Below are 14281 nucleotides of genomic sequence, written 5' to 3'. Positions count from 1 at the left end.
ATTGCCCCACAATCAGCCCAGTCCCACAGGCTGGGAACCCGGTCGTCTCCCACTCTTTCACTTCCCCCCACTCTAAATCCATCATCCAGTCCAGATGAGCCTTCTCTGAGAGTCCGCTTTCCTTCTCTTTCCCTCAGTCGCACCATGGTCTGTGACTGTCACCTTGCACCCACCAGGATTACTGCACTAGCCTTCGGTGGCTCCCTGCTGTGATCCATTCTACACATAGCTGCCAGGAGCCATTAAACTTTGCTTTCATCTCTGTTATTTGCATAAGGTTTTAACAACTTCCCAATGTGTGTCAAATAAAATCCAACTCCCCTGACATCTAAGGTCTTCTACTAACTAGAAATACCCATTTTAGCATCCTCGGCTTTCTTTTTTTCATTGTTGATGTTTTATTGTTTATGCTATTACAGACATCCCATTTCCCCCACTTTGCTCCCCTCCACCCAGCTCACCCCCCCACATCCAACGTCAACCCCCACACCATTGTCCATGTCCATGGGTGCTTCATGTGTATTCTTTGACTAATCCCTTCCCCTTCTTTCAGTCAGTCCCCACTTGGCTCCTCCCCTCTTACAGCTGTCATTCTATTTCCTGATTCCATGCCTCTGCTTCTGTTTTGCTCATTGGTTTACTTTGTTCATTAGACTCTTATAAGTGAGATGAGATGGTATTTGTCTTTCACTGACTGACTTATTTCACTTAGCATAATAATCTCCAGTTCCATCCGTGCTGGTACAAAAGGCAGGAATCCCTTTTTTCCTGCTGCATAGTTTTCCACCGTGTAAATGTATCACAGTTTTTTGATCCATTTATTTACTGATGGGCACTTAGGCTGTTTCCAGCACTTGACTATTGTGAATTGTGCTCCTATGAACATTGGGGTGCATAGGTTCTTTTGGATTGGTATTTCAGAATTCTTAGGGTATATTCCCCACAGTGGAATCGCTGGGCCAAAAGGCAGTTCCTTTTTTAATTATTTGGGGAAATTCCACACTGTTTTCCACATGTTTGTGACTATACCAGTCTGCATTCCCACCAACAGTGCACTAGGGTTCCCTTTCCACCACATCCTCTCCAGCACTTGTTAATGATAGCCATTTTGGTAAGTGTGAGATGCTATCTCACTGTGGCTTTAATTTGCATCTCTCGGATGGCTAGTGATATTGAGCATTTTTTCATATGTCTATGGGCCATCTGTATGTACTCCTAGGAGATGTGTCTATTCAGGCCCTTTGTCCATTGTTTAAATGGGTTGTTTGTCTTCTTGGTGTTGAGTCATATGAGTTCTTGATATATTTTGGAGATTAAACCCTTGTCCAATGTATCATCGACAAATATGTTCTCCCATACAATCAGTCCTCTTTTCATTTTCATTATAGTTTCCTTAGCTGTGCAGAAACTTTTTAATTTGATGTAGTCCCATTTGTTTATTTCTTCATTTCCTTTGCCCTAGAAGATACATTAGCAAAAATATTGCTACATGAGGTATCTGAAATTTTACTGCCTGTGTTTTCCACTGGCATTTTTATGCTTTCATTATTTCTTGTGGTTCGCAGGCCCGCGCTCAATCCACTGAGCTACACCAGCCAGGGCCGCTTTCATTATTTCTTGATGAAGCCCCTCTGTTTTCGCCGAGTTGATTTGCTGGCCATGTTCTCCACATCAACACTGTGCCTACATGCACATCTATCTCTAGATAGCCTATTGCCACATAACCTATTGCCTGTATGTGCAAGGCAGGACCTCTCATTTCCGACCCCTTGAATCCAGTTTCTTCCTTCTTTCCAAATTCTGTTAGCACTCACATCTTCCCAGGCTCTATAATAATAGATCTCCTTTGGCTATATACAATGCTATATACAATTCACAATCTCCTTGGCATCTGTATATATTTCCGTAACTAACCTCCATGTGTTTGTATTACTCTGTAACCTCTGTCTTTGGTTTTGCATGTGTATTGTTTCCTTAAAGAGAGTACGGAAATTACTCAACCTTGTGAATCACAAGGGTGGTAAAAGAGTATCAAATGAAATAGTTTGTGTAGAAGTACTTTGTAAACTAGCAAGTTTTATTCAAATACAGTGTTGGAATCCCTGTGGTGTGGCTGAAAAACCCAAGGATTTGGACTTAGAAGTTTGACTTGGAAGAGTTAAGTTTTCTTATTAACTCCATGTTTTACCAGTTATGTTGTTTTAAGCAAATTTAATTGTTTCTGAATTCCAGTAACCTTACCAGTAGAATGGCCAGAAGATGCCTTACAGGGTAAAGGAGGTTTTTGAAGATCAGATTAACATAAGTAAAAAACTTTTTACAAATTTTAAAGCACCATATTCTTATTACATGCATAAAGCACGTGTATTCTCATTAATGACGAGATAAGCAGTTAGCTAATAAATGTTGACATGTTGACATAATGACCAATACATGTTGACTTAGTGACTCAAAAAGACTGTGAGATGAGCCCTGGCTGGTGTAGCTCAGTGGATTGAGCGCAGGCTGCAGACCAAAAGGTCACCAGCTCAATTCCCAGTCAGGGCACACGCCTAAGGTTGCAGGGCAGGTCCCCAGTTGGGGCCACGTGAGAGGCAACACACATTGATGTCTCATTCCCTCTCCTTCTCCATTCCTTCCCCCCTCTCTAAAAATAAACAAAGTCTTTAAAAAAAGACTGAGATGAAGAGCAAGTAGCATCATGGCATGAGCAGCAGCACCTCATAGGTGCCATATCGGAGCAGATGCAAGTAGCTTTAGTGATGTAAACACACTGAATGACTCTTACTTATAGAAGTAAATAGGCCTCCAGACAGACATTAATGCAATTTTAAAAACTCATCTAAAACCAGTGTTTCTTTTAGAGTAATTCATTATGTTTATTTAATTATGAGGGAGTGTTTGAAACAGCAAGCACTGGCTTAGGTCCTGAAGTACACTGGTGAAGACAGATCAACTCCTTGTCATCAGGGATCTTACATTCCAATGGGAGATATCACAAACAAAATAACTATAACAAAATAAATAAACAAAATAACTGTAAGTTATAGTAAGTGCTATGAAGATAGTAGTAGTGTGGGGGCTGCGGTGACAGAGCACTATAGATGGCACATGCAGTAAAGACATCAAGAAGGAGATGACATTTAAACTGAGGTTGGAGGCTGAAGCAGAGAGCCACAGAAAGAAACTGAGAGAGGAGGGAAGGCACAGGCCCAGAGGCAGAAGGGGCCGGCTGTGATAAGAGGCCTATGAGGTTGGAGCCTAGTGATTATACACAAGTCTGGAGCCAGGTCACGCAAAGCCTGGGACGCCTTGGTGAGAAGTTCGGATTTTACTCTATGTGCAATGGGGCTAAAGAGGCTTACATATTATTGAAATTATAATTATGTTTTCTAAATCATAGTGGTATCATAATATAATATCCTGGATCACCTCACAAAGCTTAGCATGATTTGGTTCAAAATATAAGTTTAAAAGAAAAGAACTAGGCATTTTTAAATCTGGCCACCCTCCACATGGGTGGTATGCCTAAGTAGGCACTGCCATAGGTTCTACCTGTTTTTATTCTTACTTTTCTTGTGAAACTTGTATTCTTCACATTACAAATGCAACCTACTTCGTCAGTTGTCAAGAAGGCAGACAGACCACCTTCAGGTATCCTTCAAAATAGACTCTGAAGGCTATACGCTCATAAGGAAGGAGACTGTTGATATACTGGTACAAAGTGGTCCCTAAAATACTTTTAAGTTGAGAGGAAAAACCCTCGCACCCAGTGAAGGCATGCTATCAGTACTTACATACTTGTTGTATTCATCACGTATTCTGGGACACATAAGAAACTGGTAACATGGGTCACACCTATGAGTAGCTGGAGAATAGAGGGAGAAAATTCTTACTATCTACCTTTTTATATTTTTAATATTTTAAACAATGCAAATGTATTACCTATTAAAAAAATCAAAATCCTAATTTTTTCAGTATACATCCTTATCTTAAGGGAAATCACAATACTCCAGAATTGGTAGGAAGGAATTTGTATTCCTGGGTAAACTTAAATTTATCCCATATAATTAAAAGGAGATTTAAGATCAAGACCTATGTTGTCCAATACAGTATTCATGAACCACATGTCTATTAACTTTAAATTAATTTAAATAAATCAAATTTAAAATTCAGCCCACTAGCTGCATTTCAAGTGCTCAACAGCCATTAGCTGTATGTGATTAATGGCTATCCTATTGGATAGCAAAGGTATAGAACATGTTCCCATCACGGAAAGTTCTATCAGCCAGCTTGCTATATAGTCCTATGCAAAATACAACCAGGGTTATGAACTAGCTCTAAAATTTAGCTGATCAATACATAGAGACTTGGGAATACAAAAGCTCAAACATATTCCAAACTAATTTTCCCAAGATGGCACACTAGAATGGCACTTTGAGGTGCAATCAAAACTCCCAGCATTGTATTTCTAAGGCAGTTTAGGATACAATTTTGTTACTACAAAAATATCAGTTTGCACTCGTATAGACACTGGCAGTTATGCGTGAAGAGCTAAGAATTATTCTTCTAACTGTAAGCTTAGATTAAGTAAAACTAACATACTTGATAGTTCCTGAATTTGATATTCTGCACAGACTCAGTGAGTCAAATAGTACTAACATGGTAAGTGTGAGTCATGAGATTCTACAATATTCAACATCTTTAGTGCAGTTTGTCAACTTTTCTCATTTTTGCTATAATTAGAAACTCAACTTTTTACAAACTAACACATTTAAAATAACTATAGCCATTGTTTTCCTTTTGATAATCAAATTGACAGAATTTAGCCAGTCATTGTCTCCTTAAACTGGCTTCTGTGTTCTTCCATGCAACACCATTATTTTTTAAAGCATTCTTGCTTTCTGGCCTAAAATGTTTCAAGATTCACCTGTACCTTCCCAGATCCAGACATGAATCAGCCATTTTTCTAAAACACGTTGTTTCCCTTAAGTGAAAAATAATATTTGACCCCATAATTTTGGTATTAGGAGTGCATATCATTAGGTTTGTGATGATGGAGTGTTTACTGTTCCTTGGCCAGTTCATTGAACAAAGCTAGAAAAAAATGTATTTTAGTAAATATTATTAGTTTATATTATTATTTCCAACTTAGTTCTCACATTACAGCATGTTACTTCAACTTTAAATTATTTATGCAAATTATAATTATAGTTCCCTTTTTAATAATTCAATGAAACACAATTATCACACTAAATAAAAATGTTGGATTCTTAACAGTTAGAACAATCATTCATTTCTTTTATCTGATAATAAAAGCATATGACATTAATACAAATATTAATGCTAGTAGAACTACTACATAACATTCAAACTTTTCATCACTTTTCTCTGAGAATGCATCTCACTAAGGATGTCCAGCCAGTTTGTTTTACTGCTCGTAATAAGTCTTCATTCTGCATGCTTACGTAATAGTTATAGGCATGTGGTTTGATCCTTTTGTCTTTGTCCATGTAAGAGCATCAGCAGACAGACAACTGACACTTCTGAATTCTTGAATGTAGTAGCTATCAGTTTCTTACTTTTGTTTTTCAAATGTAAATTATGTCCTCAATAGTTAAATGGAAGATAAGCTATCTTTACATTATCTTTTAAAAATAGAATTTTGTAGAGGAAGAAATGGACAATGTTTTAAAATTATTAGTGAAAAGGCAATGGTATTACTGTGTAAACCTTAAGTAATTCTGACAGATTAAAAGTAGGCTTAAGAGGACTTCTCGTCAACATGGAGGCACAGGTAAATATGCTTCGATTCCTCATGCAACTATAGAAAGAATTACAACTAGACCTCAAAACAACACCCAGAACATTGAGAAAATCGACCTGTATGGAAGTCTAACAACCAAGGATTTAAAGAGGCCACTTTCATCCAGATGGGCAGGAGAGGCAAGGATGAGATGTGGCACAGAGAGGTGGAAGCAGTAATGGGGGATCCCACATTCCTGTGTGGTGGATAAAAATCGGGAAGGAAACCTTGGGAGCAAGTCATCCCAGCCCCAGACCAGACCACAGAGCTCAGGAAGCCAGCTCCAGAAAGTTAAATCCCCATAACTTCTGGCTGTAAAAATCAGTGTGGGATGGGACAGTGGAAGAAACTGCTCGATTTTCAGGAGAGACTGTTTAAAGGGCCTGCACGGACTTACCGCGTATGCAGACCCACCCCTCTGGGATTCAGCACCAGGGCAGTAAGTGGAAGGGTGCCAGTCACATACAGGGAGTAAGTGAAGTGACTGGAAATGGGGTGAGTGCCAGGCAAACCTCCAGAAGCCAGGCAGCAGCATTGTCCCCTCTCATAGTCTTCCCTCTACATACAGCACAAAGCAGTGAAGCAGGCTGCCCCATCCTGGCGATTACCTAAGGCTCTGCCCCACACAATTTACAGGTCCTTTTTCTCTAATAGGCCATGCTACTAAGACAGGGAGTCAAAGTGGCTCTACCTAATACACAGAAACAGGGAGACTGCCAAATTGAGAAGACAAAGAAATATGGCTCAAATAAAAGAAAGAACAAAACCCCAGAAAAAGAAGTAAATGAAACAACCAACCTATCAGACACAGAGTTCAAAATACTGGTGATCAGGATGCTCAAAGAACTCATTGAGTATGGCAACAACATAAAAAAGATGAGGAAGAAGTGAAGGGTACACTAAGTGAAATAAAGAAATATCTACTGGGAACCAACTGTGGAGAGGATGAAGCCAGGATTCAGATAAATTATTTGGAACATAAGGAAGAAATAAGCAACCAGAACAGCAAGAAGAAAAACAAATTTAAAAAAATGAGAATAGTATAAGGAGCCTCTGGGACATCTCCAGACGCACCAACAGCTGAATCATAGGGCTGCCAGAAGAAGAGGAAAAGCAAGAAATTGAAAACTTACTTGAAAAAATAATGAAAGAAGACTTTCCTACATTGGTGAAGGAAATAGACATACAAGTCCAGGAAACACAGAGAGTCCCAGACAACTTGGACCCAAAGAGGACCACAGCAAGACACATCATAATTAAAATACCAAAGGTTAAAGATAAGGAGAAAATCTTAAAAGAGAGAAGCATAGAGTTATCTACAAAGGAGTTCTCATAAGACTGTCAGCTGATTTCTCAAAAGAAACTTTGCAGGCAAGAAGGGACTGGCAAGAAGTGTTCAAAGTGATGAAAAGCAAGGACCTAAAACCAAGATGACTCTATCCAGCAAAGCTATCATTTAGAACTGAAGGGCAAAAACAGTGCTTCCCCTACAAGGTAAAGAAAGGAGTTCACCATCACCAAGCCGTTATTACATGAAATGTTAAAGAGACTTATTTAAGAAAAAGAAGACCAAAACTCTGAACATTAAAATGGCAACAAATTTATAACTATTAACAACTGAATCTAGAAAAACAAACTAAGCAAATAACCAGAACAGGAACAGAATCATAGATATGGAGATCATTTAGAGGGTTATCAGTTGGAAGGGGGAAAGGGGAGAATGGAGGAAAAGAGGCAGGGAGTAAGAAGTCTAAGTTAGATATGTACCTAAGTCTAAGGTAGGTACAAAATAGACAGGGGGATTTCAAAACTAATATAGGAAAGGTTTATGACTCATAAGATCCACTGCAGTTCTCTACTGGGCCTAACCCAGAGAAGTGCAGCATCACTGAGTAACATTGCTAGTGGGCCTGGACCTGGGGTCTCACTATGTGCTGACCTTTTCCAGGTCAACTTGCTAAATGGTGGATGTTACTAAATCACGAAATCCAACCTGATTGCTCCTCTCATGCCTCTAGCTGCAAACACCCAAAGCTGAGTTCAATATACCTGCTTTTTGTACGAGAGCACCTTGTGCTAACCCCACTACTATACCACTTATTGTATTGCATTATAATTGTTGCTAATCATGTCTGTCACCTCATTAGACTATATGTACTTCATGTAATATTGTACCATTATAGAGGCCTCCAGAAAGTATATCCCTTCAGTTGGGAGTTGTAATACTCCCTCATCGTTCACATCAGATGGGCCTCTTAATGTTAGACTTAAATACCTCATGAAACCAGACAACTCTGATTTATTTTATATAATAAGGTATATTATAAATTACTCTAGGTAATCCTACAGAGAAGTAACTTAAAATTATGTGTAGGGCCCTGGCTGCTGTGGCTTAGTGGATTGAGCACTGGCCTGCGAACCAAAGTTCACTGGCTCAATTCCCAGTCAGGGCACATGCTGGGGTTGCAGGCCAGGTCCCCAGTGGGGGGCACTCAAGAGGCAACCACACTTGATGTTTCTCTCCCTCTTTTTCTCCCTTCCTTCTCCTCTCTCTAAAAGCAAATAAAATCTTAAAAAAATTATTGTAAGTTACTTATAAATCTCTTGATTTATTTTAGAGAACTTTGCAATCCAATCCATTCACTATGATTAAAAAAAATCCACACACAGGTGAATTGAGTGGTACTGTCATTATACATTCTTTAAGGTAGAGATTCTCTTCTCCATTTCTGTATCTGCAGTGTTCCAAGCTTCTCCAAGGTTCTATCACTCAGTAAATACATACTGAAAGAAGGAAGTATGTGTGCGTGTGTGTGTGTATGTACCCCTTTTTAATCACCAGCCCAGAATAGTTGCCCTTTAGTCACCTATCAGAGACCTCAGTTTGAAAGTGACTTCAATCTACCTTTCAAACAAAATCCCACTGAGCCCTGGCTGGTGTGGCTCCGTTAGTTGGGCCTCATTCCAAAAAGTGAAAGGCATCTGGTTTGATGCCCTGTCAGGACACATGCCTAGGTTGCCAGTTCGGTCCCTGGTTGGGGTGCTTACGGGAGGCAACTGATCATTATTTCTCCATCACATCGATATTTCTCTCCCTCTCTAAAAAAAACAAAACACACACACATCTTCCTTATCCTCACCTCCATGACATTCTTGATATTATTTCCTCCACCTTACAATGCCTTTTCCTCTCATTATTTCAAGTACTGCCCCAATCAATTCTCAGATGAAAGACCTCATCTTTTAAACTTGCCTGTGTTTGAATAAATTTTTCAACATCTTAAGCCTTAGTTTCCTCATTTACAATATTGTAGTTTTACAACCGATAGAGTGGTGATAAGGAGGCATGTTGACGCTCAATAAACATTAGCTCTTAATGTTAATAAAATTTCTTCTATCTTAAATGTACTTTTGTTATTCTTTATACCCTATGTAATTGGGTTATTTGTGCCTTAGGAACCATGGTTCTAGTGTATAATCCATTTCAAAGTTCTCACATTGACCCCTCCACACACAATTCATACCTTAGAAAGGCAATTGACTTAAATTAGGGTTTTCTTTCTGTTATCCATCTAATGTTTACCTTGTCTCAATGTTGCCATTGCATTTTTCTGTCCTCCGAGTTAGTTTACAACAGTAGCAGTTGTATTTTTTTCCATGTCTATATGTGTATGTACTTGTATCTGTTTACTACTTCTGCTATCAATTTAGATTTATAATCTGCCAAATCAATGTGTAGTTATATTTACAGAAATGAGTTAATAAATGGTAGCACTGTACACAATGTAATGTTTGTTTACACACAGCATCTTATTCGGGTCTCATGATGATCCTATTTGGCAGATAGCGGCATGCCCGTTACAGTACACCCATACCCCTGTAGTGCTCCCTATGTTATTATAACAGACATACTGGTTTTATACCGATGGCTATGCCATTAGAAGAGCACTTTATTACAAATCTAAGTGTTCCGAGATTTCTCTGAGTTTCTTACTCTCTTCTACAACATAGCCTTTAATTACCCTTTTCTCCCAAAACAGTTGTATGTTTATGACCCTACGTAGGTCTCAGTTGCAGGATCTTATTCTGCAGTCATTTTCTCAGCACTAATGTTGTGACATCATCTGACACACAATGTCAGAACCAATTTAAAACTTTTATAAATTCCTTTCCTTGTTCTTGGTTGATATGAGGAAAATATGTAATACATATGGAAGAACCCATAAAATGTGAAGAGGACTCTTCTATAGGCAATCTTTCTGATCGTGGGCATGATGAATTACAAATTTGTATAGGTGTTGTGTTCCTCACCAACCTATAAATCTAGTGAAGCAAATAGCTAATCTTCTTAAACACTGGATAGTTTGGGTCTTATCATGAGCATTGTTTAATATTTTTCTGTCTTAAGAATCAAAATAAAGTGTTTCCCTTCAGTTGGGAAGGGACTGCTATATCCTCTTAGGATTCAGCCCAGATACATCTCTCAGCTGTGACCTAAAGTCCAGTCGACTCTGTCATACGTTACGTGAAACACTGTAGTCTGGATATATTCTGAATATATCCTGGATATAGCCTGAAAATTATTTATAAATCTCTAGTGAAGTTCAAGTGAACAAGTTCTTCAGAAAACTCTACCTTTTGTTTGCTAAAACAGGTTAATTGAATGGTATTGATGTCATTAGACACTCTTAGCCCCCCACAGTGAGATGCTGCACATAAAAAGACATTATTCTGTCCTACAGCTTCTCAATCTAAAATTAGATATACACAGACAAGCCAGATAAACATAGATAGCACATTTTTAAGACCAAAAAGAAATGATCAGAAAAATGATAGTGAATCAAAAAGCTAAAAGGAATGGACAAATAGTATATCTTCTTTTATTTGTAGTCTTAACTACCTCTATCAGAAGCTATCATACTGCTAAAGTCAAAGCATGAGGCTGATGGCCCTTGAAGGGTGACAGAACATTAATGGGGCTGCCACTGTACAGTGTTCTCAGCTTTGGTGGCCCAGAAACTCCTTTTACCAGCAGTCCTTCTTTGTCCCTCCCTGCCTGACTCTGAGTACTAGTACTTACCAGCACAGCACTGGAACAAGCCAGCATGTTAGGAAGTGCTCCTTCCAGTTGCCTGTGGAGTTTAGAAGTAGTGCACTGTGGCAGGCTGCCAATTGGTCTGAACTTGAACAAGGATAGCCCTAGGTACCCATGTGCACTTCAGGCTGAGAGCTCCCAATTAACCCCAATCCTTGGGTGGTCAGTCCACAAGCCTGGTTGGCCTTTTCCCTGTGGTTAAATTTAAATGAGAAACAAACAACAACGATACATCTGCAATGTGCCAGACTTTGTGCTCAGTGGTCGGAATACAGATAAACGGAACACAGGCTCCATTTTAGAGCTTACAAGTTATTTTGGGAGACAGCTCATAAGCAGCCTATTTTAAAATAATGTGGTAAATGTAGTGGCAGAGGGATGGTCAAGGTAAAGCTCAAACGAAGAGTACCCAGCCCAATCTGGTGGTTAGGAAGGGTGACTAGGAGATGGGGAATAGTCTGAGAGCTGGGCAGAACCAGGAAGTTGTAGCCCAGAAACCAAGAGAGTGTGTTAAAAAAGAGGGAGGAAAACAGGGCCAGTTTCTGTGGATATTGAACAAAATGAACCTGAAGAAAGTCCACTGGATATCAAAGAGAAGAGAAATCATTGACGACTTGTTGAAAGGGTAGTTTGAGTAGATGTGGGAGGAATTAATTGTGTAAGAGGAGTTGAGGAATTACGGGGAGACAAGAAGTGGAAATAACAAGTTTGGCTGTGACAGAGTAAATTAGAGAAGAATATGCCATTAGGGAGAGTTTGGTTTTTTGTTCTTTTTTTGATCAGAGAAGTTTCTAATCTGAGAGAAATGAGCTGGTTGGCGATTAAGAGGTGACTTGATCGATGGACCATGGGAACAGGTTCTTGGTTCCAGTTCCAGATCCCGCTTCTGTTTCCAACTGAGATGGGCTCCAACTCCTCCTGATTCAACCAGCAGCACCCTCCCCTCAGGGATGGACTCTGCTTCTAGTCTCCTTTGTACATACTCAGCTGCACCTCCCTAAAATATAACAGTGGCCCTGAATGGCAAGAACCACAGCTGCGTAAGAGTCCTGATGACCAGTTTCCTTCCAAAGGATTTATTAATCTGCAAAGAACTGGTATATCTTTCTAGTGACTAGAATAATTCTCTCTACCATACAAGGCATCCATTTCTTGTGTCAGGGTGCTATGGAAGCTTAGCTGTTAATTAGACTTATCAATCGGGAAGCTGCTTGTTCAAAAGGATTCATAACAAGGAGGTCTTTTGAGAGTTAATTAATCCTAGCCCTAGTGAAACCTTAGTAAGCCCTTTCTAGTGACTGGAGGGCTCAAACCCACCCTACACAGTGCTTGCCAAACTCCAGTTCTCTGACAAAATTTTCTAGATTCCAAGCAAACCACTTTTTTAAACTTTGTTATTTACAATCAAGTTTTAGTGAGGTCCACCAGAAATTGTACCCTCATCTTCCTCTACCATAAGTATATGTAAACCCCCTGGATAGATAATCTTAGTAATTATGCATGGTTTAGATGGTTTTAACTCGGTGTAATTAAATTTACAAGTTATCAGAGGTGATCTCCCTTCACCTCTTAATTGAGTACAACCCTTCTTTTACCTCTGTTTGGTTCTTCATGTCTCTGTTCAGTAATTTAATTAAAATACTAAAATGAAATCTTGTTTTCTTTAAAAGTACAATGGGCTTTGTACCCTCCCATTTCTTTTAAAGAAAGCAGATAGAATCTAAGAGAAAATGGTCATAGATAAAATGCTGGGATTGGATGCTTATTATACTGATTTCAGTGCTTATATTTATAATTACCAGAGGAACTCATCTTAAGCCTGTTGAGGACAGGAATTTGTTTTAGCCTGTCATCCACCTTCCTCATTTACCCGTTTGGTCGGTACTCTATAAATATAGTGATACATTGTATTTAACCAGAATCCTAATAAATCGCATGATTAATCTAGTGATAGATGTGTCTTCTTAATGCACAGTCCTAAGATTTTTGCTCTTTTTGCTTAATAAATCACATTAGGCAACATGTTTTTCAGAAATACTATCTTCTTCCTACCAAGATAGGGGTAAAAGAGCACTTACATAGGACTTTGCTGATTTAATTTTTAATTAAATGAAAATATAATGCTTAGTCCCTACCTGCCAATTTATTTGATGTGGACTGAAGTTTATTGAATTAAAGAATGCACTGGCAATTTGAGACCGTTCCCTTAACAGTAAAATAAATTACTACTTGCTCCACGTCCCACAGAAGATCGCTGAAGGAAACAGATGGTAGAATGTTTATGCAAGTCCTTTAAAAACTATTAAATACTACTTTAAAGTGGGAATTTGTATGTTGACATAGTCATTGCTATTAACCGGCATTTTCTACGGCTATCAACTCATTAAATTTACCAGCCCTATTAAAGGCCACAACTAATGTACGAAGCTGTTTTAAACATTGGTACTACTGCGTCTGAAACTATTTCCTAAATGGTTGCAAGTCTGTGGTGCCATGTAAAATTGTGATAGACTCATACTTTAAGGAAAAACGATTTTTCTCGAGTGCTGTCTTCTGCCTCAAAGAAAACTTCTGGTAGAAATAGCAGGAATCAATGATTCCAACCTGGCATCTTAAATTAATAGTGATCACTTTACTTTAACAAGGGAAGCGGAAAAAACCCCAAAACAGCTTTCCCAAATTAAAGCCACTGCCCAACGACAGAATCCAATGGAGAGGCTGAGGAAAATCTAAGGCTAGACAGAAAGTCAAAGGACGAGGACTCACAAACCCCTCCCTTCCCCCACTCTACTGAACGCACCGCGGGGGTGGCAACCGGGGTTCAGCGCCAGGACGGTTGGGGGCCGCCAGGACCCGCGACCACTTAGGGTCAGCGGGCGCCGCGGCCGTTGGGGACTCCAGTTCCCAGCAGGCACCGCTCCTGCGGCCGACGCGCGGGGCGGTGCTGCCCGCTGGGATTCGTAGTACGGTCCGGGTAGGAGAAGGGGAAAGCCAGCCTTGGCTCCTTTCACGCACGTTTCGGATACTGGGCCTGGATGGGATCACGCCAGTCCACTCAGGCCCGGCGTTCCTCAGGGGCGGGGGCGAGCGAAGTCGGGCTGGCTGAGGCCGGAGGGGGCCCAGGCTGCCGTGCACGTGTAGGGTCGTTAGTGCCGAGGAACCCGGAAGCCCGGCGCACCGCCCACCGCGGTGTTGACGGGTTAACGCTTCTCCCGGGTGGATGTCGGGGCGGGGTGTAAGAAAGGCGGGGCTGTCCCACCCGACTACTCTGAGAGCCACTGGCGAGTAGATCCTCCCCTCCCCCACGCCCCCCCACGCAGCGCGGGCCCCGCCCCCGGCTGCGGCGCATGCGCAGAACCCCCATCCCTCCGGTTCAACCC

General features: G+C 40.3%; 1 long non-coding RNA gene across 1 annotated transcript; it reads right to left on the bottom strand.

Moving 5' to 3' along the window:
* Nucleotides 1-2897: 2897 nt before the first annotated feature.
* LOC118988562 (uncharacterized) lies at nucleotides 2898-14215 on the bottom strand. The gene is made up of 3 exons (XR_005066804.1): nucleotides 13702-14215; nucleotides 3798-3868; nucleotides 2898-3010 (listed from the first exon to the last, which is right to left on the bottom strand). It is a non-coding gene; the product is annotated as an uncharacterized LOC118988562 (long non-coding RNA).
* Between the last annotated feature and the right edge of the window lie 66 nt (nucleotides 14216-14281).

The sequence above is a fragment of the Sturnira hondurensis genome, unplaced genomic scaffold, assembly GCF_014824575.4.
Source record: "Sturnira hondurensis isolate 20B ecotype Veracruz unplaced genomic scaffold, ASM1482457v3 Scaffold0006413, whole genome shotgun sequence".
NCBI lineage: Eukaryota > Metazoa > Chordata > Mammalia > Chiroptera > Phyllostomidae > Sturnira > Sturnira hondurensis.
Note: the sequence above shows the minus strand (reverse complement) of the source record. Positions and strands in the feature narration are given on the sequence as shown.